The 13034-nt window shown below is 39.2% G+C and overlaps 1 long non-coding RNA gene across 1 annotated transcript; it reads left to right on the top strand.

Annotated features, from left to right (window-relative positions):
* Positions 1-8214, top strand: LOC103092372 (uncharacterized). The gene is made up of 2 exons (XR_008911480.1): positions 1-186; positions 6940-8214. It is a non-coding gene; the product is annotated as an uncharacterized LOC103092372 (long non-coding RNA).
* Positions 8215-13034: the final 4820 nt, after the last annotated feature.

Raw genomic sequence — 13034 nt, 5'->3', positions numbered from 1 at the left:
AGGCAGCTTCTGGCTGAGCTCTGCCTTTTTCTCTGCCCCTGTTCAGTTTTGCTCTTGTAAAGGTCTGGGATTATATAGTTAACCTGAAATTGTCACTAGTGGATTTTGTTTTCCTACAGTCTCGATAGAAGAATGGGAGGGGATGGAAGTGAGAAGGAGTTTCTCTGGGATTTGGGGTCCTAAAGGGTGAGTTTCCTTGTGATCTGATCTCAGTCTTCTTTCTCTCCTTTAAATTTACTTGGCTGACTTCACAGACCTGCTATGTTTATCCTTCTGAATTTCTCTGCAGCACTTGACCCCGGTAACCACCATCTCCTGGATTCTTTTTCTTTCTGTTTGTTTCTGCCTCTTTCAGACTGTCCTCTCCTGGCTCTGTCCCCTCCTGTCACTTGGCCTCAATGCGTTCTGTTGACCCTCTACTCTATTGCTTTGAGGATCAAACATAAGTTCCTTTGGTTGGCTTTCAAAACCCTTTATGATCTGTCCTATTTCTACCTTTCCAACTTTATTAAGCATTACTTCCCTTCCTGCGTTCTAATGCCCAACCAAACTGGTCTTTTCACTGTTTTTCACAAGCAACACTATTTCCACCCATTTGCAATGACTATCCCCAACCCTAGAAACCTTTTTGTCCTCATGTCCTCCTCCCCTCCCCTCTCCTCTCCTTTCCCTTCTCCTCTCCCTTCTTTTCCTCTCCTCTCCTTTCCTTTACTCTCTTCCCCTCCCTTTCTCCTCCCCTCTCCTCCCTTCTCCTTTTTGCTCCCCTCCCCTTTCCTTCCCCTTCTCTTCTCCTTCCCTTCTCTCCCTTCCCCTCTCCTCCTCTCCCCTCCCCTCCCTTCCTTTCCCCTCCCCTCTCCTCCTTTTCTCTTCCTTCTCCTCCTCTCCCTTCTCCTCTTCTCTCCTCCTCTTCCCTCCCCTCTTCTCTCCTTTTTCCCCTCCTCTCCTCTCCTCTCCTCTCCTCTCCTCTCCTCTCCTCTCCTTTCCTCTCCTTTCCTTTTTCCTGTCCTGTCCTGTCCTGTCCTCTCCTCCCTTGTTCTCTCCTTAGCCCTTTCCTCCCTGATTTTCCTATAAACCCTTATCTTCTACCTTAGAATCAATACTAAGTATTGTAGGTAGAAGAATGGTAAGGGATAGGCAACTGGGGTTAAATGTCTTACCCAGGGCCTCCCTTCTTGAAGCCTGACTGTCCACTGAGCCACCCTAGCTGCCCCTATCTCCTCCTTTTTGAAAAAATGATTTATTTATAACATTAAAATTTTTTAAATTCTAAATTGTCTCCCTCACAACCCATTGTGAAGACAAGAAATGTGATATCAATTATATATGTGCAATCATGCAAAACATATGTCCATTTTAACCATGTTGCCAAAAAAGTAAGAAAAAAAATTATACTCTAATTAGCATTCAAACTCCACTGTCTCTTTCTCAGGAAGTAGATAGCATTTTTCATCATAAGTCCTTCAGAATTTTCCTGGATCATTGTATTGATCAGAATAGCTAATCCATTCAAAGTTGATCATAAAATATTTCTTTTACTCTCCTAGTTCTACTTACTTCACTTTGTATCAGTTCATATAAGTTTTCCCAGGTTTTTATGAAACCATCCAGCTTGTCATTTCTTTTTTTAAATTTTATTTAATTAGGTGATTTAGAATATTTTTCAGTGGTTACAAGATTCATGTTCTTTCCCTCCCCCTCCCCCCTTCCTGTATCTGACATGTAATTCCACTGGGTTTTGCATGTATCATTGATCAAGACCTATTTCCATATTATTAATATTTGCACTAGGGTGACCTTTTAGAGTCTACTTTCCCAGTCATAGTCCCATTGACCCATGTGATCACTGCTTGTCATTTCTTATGTCACAGTAGTATTCAATCACAATTATATAGCACAACTTGTTCGGTCACTCCCTGATTGATAGGCATCCTCTTAGTTTCCATTTCTTTGCCACCACAAAAAGAAGGGCTATAAATATTTTTTATATATAGACCCTTTTTTTCTTTATCTCTTAGGGATTTAGGTCTAGTAGTGCCATTGATGGATCAAAGAGTATGCATAATTTTATAGTCCTTTTGAGCATAGTTTCAAATTCTTCTCCAGAATGGTAGAATCATTTCACAACTCCACCTACAATGTATTAGTGTACCTATTTTTCTACATTCCCTCTAATACTTACCACTTTTTGTTTTCTGTCATAGTAGCCAACCTGATAGGTATGAGATGGTACCTCTGAATTGTTTTAATGTGCATTTCTGAAATAATAGTGATTTAGAGCATTTTTTATTTGGATAACTTTGATTTCTTCTTCTGACAATTGCCTAATAATATCCTTTGGCCATTTATCTATTGGAGAATGACTCATATTCCTATAAATTTGACTCAGTTCTCTATATATTTGAGAATTAATGACTTTTTCAAAGAAACTTGATGTTCTTCCAGTTATTTTTCAGAATAGTCAAACTAGTTCTCAGCTTTACCATCAGCATCTGTAGTGTTACCAGGGTTTGTGCTTGTCTTTTTATAGACTCATCAATATCAATTATTTCAATATTTTATATTAATTCAATTTCCCAATGTATGTCCCCCTTCTCAGAGAGTCATCCTTTATTAAATACAAGAACAAAAAGAAAAAAGAAGTCAACAAGATTTGGCAACAGATTGAAAAATCTGATACATGTGTAGTATTTTACAACACTAGTACCCTAAGCTACTTTCTCATAACTTTTTTTAGAGTCAGGTTTAGTGATTATAATTTCATAGAATTCAGGTTCAGCTGTTTTATTGTTATTCTTATTTACATTTATGTTGTTATGGCCATTGTACATATTGTTTTGCTGGTTCTGTTTACTTCACTTTAGATCAGTTTATATACCTTCCAGTGATTCTCTGTATTTATCATTTTCATCTTTTCTTCAACATAATAATATTCCATTACATTTATCTACCATAGTTTAGTTATTTGATCAACTGATGTGCATTCACTTTATATCTAGTTGTCGCTAATACATATAACCTGACTTAATCATGTAATACTTCATGCTGTCTGCAGAATGTGATTCCTAATTGGTGGGGAGAATGTAGACATCACCCTCTATGACCATGTGAGCAGTGGAACTGGTGCTAGAGCTTTGGGGAGAAGAGATATTCTTTGTTTCTGCTTAAGGGAGGATATACATGGTTCTAGACTCATTTGGACTGACTCTAGGCAGGAGAGAGAAGAAAGACTTGGAAGGGTCAAGCACGTAAAGACATCCACCTCCTCAACAGGTCCCTATTTTCTCATTGCCTTCATAGGGTCTTTGGGGACTTTCCTTTTGGGTGAGAACAGGGAAATTTTCATCAGCTATCTATCTTTAAGTTTGAACTTCCAGATCTCTCTCTATCTGAGAAAACTCATTCAATCTGCCCATTTTTTGGTATAGTCAAATCCATACAACTTCTCTGATTTCTGTTTTCCATTTGCTATTTACCCTCTTAGCTCTGGGCATTTCCTCTGGCTGTCCCACTTGCCTGGAATGCTGTCTTTTCTCTACTCAAATACTACTCTATATTTCTTTAGATCCCAACTAAATTCCCATCTTTTATGGACCTCCAATCCCTCTCAATTCTAGTGCCTTCTTTGCTGGTTATTTGCTATTTATCCTGTATATAGTTTGCTATGTATATATTTGTTTGCATGCTTTCTCCTCTATTAGAGTGTAAGTTTCTTTAGGGCAAGAACTGTGTTTTTCTCTCCTTTTGCCTCTTTTTATTTCCTCACTATTTAGTGCAGTGCTTATCTCATAATAGGCACTTAATAAATGTTTATTTTTTGATTGAATGGTTGATTGATTAGACAAACACTATTCACTATTTTTTTAAAACCCTTTCCTTCCATCTTGGAATCAATACAGGTTCCAAGTCGGAAGAGTGGTAAGGGCGAGGCAATGGAGATTAAGCCCAGGGTCACATAGCTAGGAAGTATCTGAGGCCAGATTTGAACCTAGGATCTCCTGTCTCTGGGCCTGGCTTTCAATTTGCTGAGACACCTAGCTGCACCCATTATTCACTATTTGTGATGGTCTTTTGTGTAACTAGCATTTGGTAGAAAGGTGATGGAATAGTGTATGTAAACTAAGGACCCTACCCTCCCACCTTTAAGGAAAGTGGCCAGGGAAGTTATCCACTTGTTTGTTTTTGAACCAAAAATTCACAGCCCTAGACCAAGAATATTTAGAAGGGGCAGATAGATATAATTCTATTCTTCACATGTACCTTTTCTCTTGGGGCAACTAGAGGGCACAGTGGATAGAATGTTGAACCTAAAATCAGGAATCTTCCTGCCTTCATATCTGGCCTCAGACACTTACTAGTTGTAGCTAAGTAAAGTAAATCTCTTTTTGTTGAATGATGCGAGTGTCTCATTTTGTTTTGATATCAGACCTAATCAAGAGGACTGGCTTTAGTCAGGCTCAACTTAGAACAACTTACTTATTCTAGACTGGCTTAATCATATATTTGTCCTGATGCTCTATGTATCTTATATATCCTTATCAGAAGTATAAGGTATGGAGATTTATGCTGTATACGATTGTTTTCAAATTCTAGCTACATTTATTTTGTTCATTCAAAACCTTTCAACTTTTAATATAAATCAAGGAGGGAGTGGGGTAGAGAATGACTATGAATAAACCAAAAATGTTCTCAAATTCCCTAGGGCAAAGAAAGCATTCAATCTTTAGGAAAAAAATCTCAACTATACCTCTCAGAAACCCATATATGTACTCCCAAGCATGGTGACATCACTCAGTGAATCATCATAGTGGAGGGGTTGAGTCAACATCCTTTCAGTGCACAGAGTTTAAAAGGGGAGAGAGCAATCTTCTGGAGTGACCTGTCAGGGTTGCATAGATAACTTGAGAATTATTGAACTACATGAAAGCTGTGATCAAAAAAAAAAATTTCTAGAAATTATAAAGGAAAACTGCAGTGATAGAACTAGAGTCTGGATCACCCAAGATATAACAGCTTCTACATTAAAGGATCAGAGGGCTTGGAATGGGATATTCCAGAAGGCAAAGGAGCTAGGAATAAAACCAAGAATAACCTACCCACCAAAGAGGGAAAAGAGTAACTGGAAAAGCTTTTATAGAAAGTGGGATTTTTAGCTGGGAATTGAAGGAAGCCAGGGAAGGCAGGAGGTAGAGATGGGGAGGGAGAACAATCCAGAATAGATTGCTTATCCAAAGGCATGGAGTTAAGAGATGGAATAAGAGGAATAGCAAGGAAGCCATTGTCATTGGATCATAAGAGTTTGTGATAGGGAGTAGGTAAGATGTAAGAAGACTTAGACATGTAGGAAATTATTTAAAAGTCAAACAGAGGACTTGATCCTGGAGGCAATGGGTGAGTCAGTTGAATTTATTGAATAGGAGAATGTCATGGTCACAACTTTGGGGACATCACTTTGGCAGATGAGTGGGGGTAGACTGGATTGAGGAGAGATCAGCCCAGGTGATGAAGGTCTGCACTAGTGTGGTGATAGAGTCAGAGGAAAGAAGAAGGTGTATAGGAGATATGTTGGGAAAATAAAATCAATAAGACTTGGTAACAGATTAGATATGGGGAACAAAAGAAAGTGAGGCATAGAGGATAACATCTATACTGGAAGCCCGAGGATAATGGTACCCTCTGCAGAAATAGGTAAATTAGGAATGTGTGGGACGGGTTTGGGGAAAACACATAATTTGTTCAATTTTGGATATATTGAATTCAAGATATCTATGAACAGCTGCTTGATGGAAATATCCATAACACAGTTGGAGCTGTGCGAGTGGAAGTCAGAAGAGAAGTTAGGGCTGGATAAGTAGATCAGAGAATCATATGCATAAAAATGATCATTTAATCCATGGGACCTGATAAGATAACCACATAAATCATAGAGAAGTAGAGAAGAGAACCCAGGAGAGAGCTCTGAGAGCCCCACCTGTTTTGTGGGTCTGACATGTATGAAAATCCAGCAAAAGAGAATGAGGAGAATTCAGACAGATAGGAGGAGAATCAAGAGAGTACCATAAACTTGGATGTAGCTGTGCAGAGGACACCCATCAAAGGAGTTCAAAGCTATTTTTGTGTGGGCTCATTTAGGATGAATTTTTTTTATACTTAGTAAGATTCTTAGACTATTGGGTCAAGTTTAAACTGCCGGCCTATTACCACTGAAAATATTTTCCTTTTGTTCAATTCTTACTACACATCAAATAATCAAGTGGAGGGTGGAGCTAAGATGATAGCATGAAAGTCAGCATTTTGTCTTAACTTCTAAGCACACTTCCTTCCCAACAACCTAGAAAATGCACCAGGCAGAATTATGAATGGGAAAGCCAAGACAAAGTCATAGTGAGTCATGTTCCCAGCCCAGGGCAGTGTAGGGAAACATGGCTAATGTGGAAATATGTTTTGCATGAATGTATATGTACGATGGTATCACATTTCATGCCTTCTCAAGGTAAAGGAGAGGGAGTAGAAGAAAATGTGGAGCTAAAAATAAAAATTAAATTATAATACAAAAAATTAAAAAGCTAGATATACTCTAGGAATAAATAGATAGAAATAATTCTTAGGATCACTTCTATCAGGGTTCAACAACAACCAGCATAAGGGCATAAAAGGACAGAAGCTCAGGCCAGACATACCTTCTTCCCAAAAGTGAATAGAGCCTAACATTAATATAAAGTACAAAGTCAAGAAGTAGGTTGTAAGAATGAGCAAACACAAAAGTGTGACGGCTCTAGACACAGCCTAGTTTATCTCCAGAAAGGGTCCAACAACCAAACAGGAGTTCCACAAATAGGAGGATTACTTGCTGAGTGACAGACAACAGCCTCCTTCATTAATTCTTTCTAGAATTATTTGCCAGATTTCTTATTGAATACCCTTGCTGTCCTTATCTTTCAGTGCCAGGAGCCATCAAAGACCACGCTGTTTGACATGATCCACGTGGAAACCAGAGACTGCAAAGCAGCCTCCAGGAAGGATGGAAACACCCACTGAAACCTCCCTAAGTGACTTTCCTTATTAATATCCTCTTATTATTGGAATTGCTATGATTATTATTCTTACTTAGCCCCAGGAAAAATAGATGACAGCAACATGTTTGCAAGGTTAATACAGATGTCCTACTCTGTCCCCTTAGGATATTACCAGGAGAGTCCACTTACAAAATTAGACCTAAGGATTCTTATATACACACTTAGATAGGACCCTCTTGTCTAGGCATAAAAACTCACAACAAATCTGTACCCTGAGTTCCCCAACTTATATCTGGGTCATGTTGATTCTACCCTCTGAACCTGCACTTAGAAACAATGTTTTGTTGACTATCTCCTAGGCTTCCTCTCTGTTGTTAGGTTCCAGGGAAACATGTATGTTGAGAATGAATCTGTGTGCGAAGTAGATGTGTGATCATGAGGGTATAAAATAAAGCCAGGTCTCAGCCAAGGCAGAGCAGTTTATCCTGTGAAACCTGTGCTATGGGTTGAATGTGAAAGCTGTGTCCTATCCATCATTTTTCTGACCCTGTCCCACCTCCAAGACCCCAGCCTCTGTGGGAGGCTGACCCACCCCACAGCATTTCAGGACACTGGCCTCATGACGACTATAGGCAGTTTGTTTTATGTATGAGAAATAATGTTACACAGGAGTCTTCTTACCCTAGAATATACCTTTACCCCTGTAGTTTTCTTACCCTGAAGTACCCTCTGCCCTGTTTCTCCTTCTTTCAGTGGGTGAGTTCCTCTTGGATCCTTTATTTTGAGGAAGCTTCTAGACCATACTTATCTCTTTCTTCCTCTTTTGGTTCCACTCTCCAGACTTCTCCATACCTCATCAGCTCTATCACCCTGGAAGATCCTTCTGTCCCTGTAGCCCTCTCTAATGATTGTTTAGTTCCTTCCAGAGTCTGCATTTTGAGGCAGTATCCAGATCAGACATTTTCATTCCTTCAGTCCTCTTTTGACTCTGTTACTGAGTCTCTGGACTTAGCTTCTCCTCAACCTACCACTTCTTACTTTTCAGCTCCCTTTTATGGATTGTCTTACCTCATTAGAATGTAAGCTTCTCAAGAGCAGAGACCATGTTTCTGTTTGCTTATATTAATATTCCCAGTTCCTGATCATTGAACTTAGCATACAACATATGATTAATAAATGATTGATGTGTTTTTAAATAAAATGTATCTATTAAGTACCTACTTACATGTCAGGCACTATGCTAAAGCACATTATAAGTATTGCCTCATTTGATCCTCACAATAAACTTGAAAGATTGGCAGTGTTATCATCCCCATTTTACAGATGAGAAGATTGAGGTAAAAAGAGGTTAAGTGATTTGCCCACATCACGGTAAATGTCTGAGGTCAGATTTGAATTCAGGTCTTCTTGACTTCCCAAGTCCAAGGCTCTATATACTGAGTCACCTAGCTGCCTCTCTCTTGTTGACTATTCCCTCTTTTTGGAACACATACTTTGGTTTTGGGGCATCTTAGTCTTAGTATATATTCAAGACCTTCAATGTCCTCCGATGCATGTGAAGGAAATCTGTGCTGGGCAGATTCTGAGAATTAATCTAAAGGTGATACACAGTCAGTGACCTTGGGTGATGGCCTCAGACAGCCTGCCCAATTCAAAATCTACCTTTATCTTATGGTGTATGTGTATGTGTGTGTGAGAGAGGAGTCTTGAAAATTTTTCAAAGAAAGAAAACCCCTGTCAAAATTAAGCATGTACTCTATGAGGTTATATATATGTGTGTGTGTGTGTGTGTGTGTGTGTGTGTGTGTGTGTGTGTGTGTATGTATATATATATATATATATATATATATATATATGCCAATATTCTTTGATGACAGATTTCCCATTCCTAACAAATCCTAGTCATCTATATATGGATATGGGTATGTCTCAATCTGCATTGAGTCCTGCAGTTTTTTTTTTAACCTTACCTTCTGTCTTAGAATCAATACTAAATATTCGTTCCAAGGCAGAAGAATGGTGGGGGCTAGGCAATTGGGATCAAGTGACTTGCCCAGGGTCACACAGCTAGGAAGTGTCAGAGGCTACATTTGAATTCAGGATCCCATGTCTCCAAGCCTGGCTCTCAATCCACTGAACCTCCTAGTAGCCTCTCTATCAGTTCTTTATCTAGAGATGGGTAGCCAAAGCCATTGGTTTTCCAAATTGGTTAGGCATTATGTTGATCAGGCTTCTTAAGTCTTTAAACGTTGTTATATTTACCATATTATTATCATATAAATTGTTCTCCTGGATCTTCTTACTTCTCTGAAACTACCTCCTTCATCATTTCTTACTACCTTCATATACCATAATTTGTCCAGTCATTCTTCAATTGATGGGCATTCCCTCACTTTCCAGTTTTCTGCCACTATAAAAAGAGTTGCTAAAAATAATTTTATACACATAAATTTTATACACATTTTCTCTTTATTTGATCTCAAACCCCTAACTATTGAACAGGATATAGTGAAAAAATCTAAAGCCCTCCTGGTGAAAAGAGGATTGACTGAAAACAAAGCAGGAGGTGGGTTGGCACCACAATCCACAGCAGTTCATGATCCAATGGCATCATCCCCTTCTAGAGTGACCTTTCTCAGCAGCTGATGACTGAGACAATATTTAGTCACAGAGGGCAAACAGCCAACCTACCAGCACTTCATCAAGGGATCTATAATGCAAAGCTATAGCCATTTTTTGAAAGACATTCATACCCATTTGGAGAAGACTTGTTGTCCTAGACGGGCCATCATGAAGAAGTGACATGAGATTGACAAATAACCGATGTGGAAAAATGTGGGAGGCTTATTGAGAACACTAGGGAACCTCCTTTTGTCCCTCCCTGCTTGAGTGCTTGCAGCACAGATGGACAATTTCTAGTGTGAACAATTCAGAGGATATTTATGCCCAGTTCCTCACTACCCTTCAAGATTAGGGAGAAGGGGCTTCTGATTTTCTATTGCATTGGAAAAGGCTTCCCCAGAAGATATCTCTCAAAGGAACAGTGATTGTGGAACAGATGGATGATGGCAGACAGACTCAAGTGACCAGGGGTTCAGTATGTGATAAAAGCATAACGTGGTATCTAGTGGTAGAAGCAGTATCTACTAGGGTCTCTGCCATGTTGGCTAGCCTAGTTTCCCTGTAAAAGCAGGAAAGCTGCTTTTGGTCCAGTTTAAATCAGCTTCCCCATCCCCCAGATATAAAAAGGTCATTACTACTAATAACATTTTTGTAGCAAGAGATATATGATGAAATGTTTACTTATTTTTTAAATCTTGGTTTAATACCTTGCAATGCAGTGATTCCTAAGTCTGGGTCTATTTAGTTTATCCTTATACTTGGCTTTAATATTTGCCACAGCAGAGATGGCCTCCAATGTTATACAGATCCAAATATTTCCATGCTATTGTCAAATAAACAAACTTCTTTTTGTTAAACATTGGTTGGTCTCATTTGATTCAAGTAGTGAACCTTAGGGCACCTAGGTGGTAAAGTAGATAGAGTGCTGAGCCTGAAGTCAGGAAGATTCATTTTCCTGGATTTAAATCTGGCTTCAGACATTTACTAGTTGTCTGACCCTGGGTAAATTGCCTAACCCTATTTGCCTTAGTTTACTCATCTATAAAATTAGCTAGAGAAGAAAATGGCAAACTACTCCAGTATCTTTGCCAAGAAACTCCAAAATGGGTCAATAAGAATCAGACATGACTGAAAAATGATTGAACTAAACCAAAGTGAACCTTAATTTAGAGATGGACTTGAGTCAGACCTGGCTTCCTACTATATTACTGATGGAACAGCAAGGACAGCTTTTGGATTATCTAGAGTGGATGTGACTGGTCAAGAAATTAGAAATGTGTCCAGTGGACAGAGAAAGAAACCAGAATTCAATTCAACAAGTATTTAATAAGCATGTAATATATCCAAGGAACTGGGCATACAAATGCAAAACAAAACAAAACAAAACAAAACACAGGCTCTGCCTATAAGAATCTTACATTTTATTGGGAGATTTAATCTGGACTGAGATAATTAAAATTTTAAAATGGGAAATAATTTCTAGTAGAAGGGCATGAATGGCAGGACTCATCAGGAAAGGCCTCTTGTGGGAGGTGGCACATGAGCTGAACTTTAAAGGGAGCAGCTGGGCATCCCAAGAAGCAGAAGTAAAAAGGGATAGAGTTTCATTAAAGGAGGACAACCTATGGAGAAGCACTGAAGGAGAAGACGAAATAGCAATAGCAAGCTTGAGCAACAGTCGACTGGCCAGTTTGGCTGGGACTTAGGGTACCTGATGGGGAGTTACATGAATAAATCTGGGAAAGACAGGCTAGAGAAAAATTTTGAAGGACTTTAAATGCCAAACAGAGGAATGGGTGTTTTATCCTAAAGGCAAGAAGGAGCTTCTGAAGCCTCCTGAGCAGGAGACTGACTTTGTTAGACCTGTGGCTTAGAAATACCAATATGGTGGCTCTCTGGAAGATGGTCTGGAGAAGAGAGATAATGAAAAGGCAATTAGGAGGCAATTGCAGTAGTCTAGAGGAGAGATGATAAGGTCCTGAACTAGGGTGATGATGCCTATGTGAATGGAGAGAATAGGTCAGATATTAAAGATGTTATAGAGGTAAAACCTACAAGATTTAGCAACTGATGGATTTGGGCAGGGGGATGGGGATGTGGTGATGGACAATGAAGAGTTGAGAATGACTCTGAAGTTTTGAACCCAGGTGGCTATAAGGACAGCAATGGCCTTAATAGAACTAAGGTAGTCAGGAAGAAGTATAGGTTTGGGGGGGAAAGATAATTTCTCTTTGGATACTTTGAATGAGAGATGCTTATGGGACAACCAGTTGCTCTCCAGCAAGCTTTGAAGATTGAAACTTTGGAGAGAGATAAGAGCTATATATGGGACTCATCTGCATAAAAATGATAATTGAACCCTTGGAGGCTCTTTAGGTCTGTTGTGAATCCTTTTTAGAGATGAGGGCAAAGACAAATCCTATTTTCACCCAGTTATGCACTTTACCAACACCGAAGGGCACTTGGGGAAAAACATCAAGCCCTCTTGTGTTCTCAGAGAATTGAGTCTCCTTGTCAGCTGCTCCCACAAGGATATGTATGACAAGCACCTGCCATCTGCTTTTCTACTCAGTCTCCCAAAGAGTAAAAGTCAACTCATTTAGGGAACTTGGGAACTGAACCTAACGCCTGGTATTATTTCTTTTCCCCTTGATGTTCTGATCCTGCCTTTTGACTGCTACTCATTGTGGTTTGATTATTGGCTGGGCTATTTGGGACATCAATCAATCCTTGCTGCCTGTTTATGAATAGTGGAGGAGTGAGATTAAATGGAGAGCAGGCCCAGGCATGCAGAGAAACTCCCACGACTGTCATTTTCTCCTTCCTTTCTGAGACACCACTCAGTGAATGTCTTCCTACCATTTTTCTATGCTCTTCCCCTTTAGTTGGCGTGTTTACATTTAGAAGTAATGTAGTGTACATCTAGAAATATGGGTGGGACTGCCCTTATAGCTATGCCCATCTATAATCCCCAGATGTCTTCCCCACAAAGAAATAGTTACACTCCCTGCAAATCATATGGGGAAAACCAGAATATCTGTGATCACGAATCATAGGCATCAAGGCTTAACATGTAATAGTCATCTTAACTGAGTGCTCACACCATTACCTAGAAGTGGAGTTCGTTATAAAAGTCTGTACAGCTAACATTGGTAATAATTATATGCAGTCAACATATTACATAATGCAAATTCAAGAACACTGCATATGATACTCAAGGAACAAATCTCATATAATACAAGACCCAGGTGCAGTTAAACACAGCAACATAGCATTTAATAAACTCGAAGACACTCACTACTAGCTAAAGAATTCTCATTTGACCCAAACTGTTGAAAATGGCAAAAAGCAATAAAAAAAATTAATTTTATGCCATTTCACACCATATACTATATAATA

This window comes from Monodelphis domestica, chromosome 4 (assembly GCF_027887165.1).
Source record: "Monodelphis domestica isolate mMonDom1 chromosome 4, mMonDom1.pri, whole genome shotgun sequence".
Lineage (NCBI taxonomy): Eukaryota > Metazoa > Chordata > Mammalia > Didelphimorphia > Didelphidae > Monodelphis > Monodelphis domestica.
Note: the sequence above shows the minus strand (reverse complement) of the source record. Positions and strands in the feature narration are given on the sequence as shown.